At 41.7% G+C, this 1,706-nt stretch overlaps 2 protein-coding genes across 5 annotated transcripts in view; one reads left to right on the forward strand and one right to left on the reverse strand.

Moving 5' to 3' along the window:
• Nucleotides 1–1,706, forward strand: part of LOC122577433 — a gene marked incomplete at its 5' end in the record, with an annotated part of 702,209 nt that overhangs the window by 209,618 nt on the left and 490,885 nt on the right.
• The window catches only part of LOC122577435, a 43,811-nt gene that overhangs the window by 13,630 nt on the left and 28,475 nt on the right, over nt 1–1,706 (reverse strand). The window lies entirely within an intron of this gene.

Below are 1,706 nucleotides of genomic sequence, written 5' to 3' on the forward strand. Positions count from 1 at the left end.
CGCTATAGAATAATCGCTGGACATACATAAAAAATACGTACTCATCGAACTGATAACGAATAACTAACGATACGTTCGTGTGACCTGCTCTATTTAAAGTTACACAATACAGAACATGCCTCAGCTGAATCCAACGCCCATATTAACATAAATACAGGTCTTTCGGTTTGGTGCGGGGCAAGGGTAACACGTGGACGGGAAGCTCTGTAGAAAAAGTGAAGTGTGAGGGGAAAAAGGAAAGGAAAGCGCAAAGTGACACGAAGAGAGGAAAATAAAGTGTGAATATACGAGGAGGAAATAAGGAAAAGTGAAAAGAAGACAAAACAAGGGAGATTTACAAGTAAGAAAAACCAAAAAAAAAGAGAAGAGGTTAGGCAGGCAAAAGCGAAGCAGAAAGTTGGGCAAAGAAACAACAGATGGCGACAGTCAGAGGAAGGCCAAGGAATACGGGCAAGGCAGGAGACAAAGAAGAGTCCAAAAACACACTGGAAAGGTACAGTTGGACGGAAAAAGAGATAACAACCAGAGGGGAAGGAAGGGAGGGAATGACGGAAAGAGTGGAGAAAATGGAAAGAGGACTAGAAGCTATGGTAAAAGAAATAAAAGGAATGTTCGAAAAACAGCTGGAGGAGTTAATGAGGGCAATGAAAGAGGAGATAAAAAGGGAAATGAAAGAGGAAAGAGAAAGAAGAGAGAGGGAAATGAAAGAGGAAAGAGAAAGAAGAGAGAGGGAAATGAAAGAGGAAAGAGAAAGAAGAGAGAGGGACAGAGCAAGAGAGATGGAGAGAGCAAGAGAGAGAGAGAAGAGAGAGACAGAGAAAAAGAACAGTGGGAAAGAGAAAGGAAGGAATTAGTAAACAGGATCAGAAGAATCGAGGAGGAGCGGGAAAGGGAAGAGAGGGAGAGAAGGAGAAATAACATAGTGATGGGGGTGGACTGGAAGGAAGGAAACAAAGAAGAAGCCGTAAAGGAGTTCGTAAGGGATAAAATGGGAATAGAGACAGAGGTGGAAAAGGCACACACGATAAGAGTGGGAGAAAGGACGACGATAATGGTAGCGACGATGAAGTCAAGAGAGGAGAAGATAAGAATAATGAAAGGAAAAAGCAGACTGGTAAAAGGAGTATATATAGATGACGACCTCACGAGTAAAGAGAAGGAAATACAGCAGCAGATAAGAAAGGAGGCAAGAACAAGAAGGGAAAAGGGGGAACACGTAAGGACAGGCTACATGAAACTAAAGGTGGGAAACAGGTGGTACAGATGGAATGAAAAGGAAGAGAGATTGATGAAGGAAAGAAGGAGAGGGGAAGAAAAGTGAAATAAGGGGAAAAAGGGGGGAATGCAGGGGGAATGAAAATGTGCTTTTGGAACGTAGTAGGATTAATAGGCAAAGACAAGGAGGTGTGGGAGTACTTAAAGACATTTGACGTAATCGGACTCACAGAGACATGGATAGAGGAAAGCAGTTGGGAAAAAGTGAAATACAGACTACCCAAAGAATTTTAATGGAAATGTAGGGCGGCAAGGAGAATAAGGAAGAAAGGAAGAGCAAAAGGGGGTATAATAATCGGTTTAAGAAAGGAACTGAAAGAACTGGAATACAAAGAAATAAGTGACAATATGGTGGAAAGGAAAATAGCATATAAGGACAAGACATTCAGGATAATAGTGGTCTATAATCAAGACACAAAAGGAACATGGAA

This window comes from Bombus pyrosoma, unplaced genomic scaffold (genome assembly GCF_014825855.1).
Source record: "Bombus pyrosoma isolate SC7728 unplaced genomic scaffold, ASM1482585v1 HiC_scaffold_4710, whole genome shotgun sequence".
Classification (NCBI taxonomy): Eukaryota; Metazoa; Arthropoda; class Insecta; order Hymenoptera; family Apidae; genus Bombus; species Bombus pyrosoma.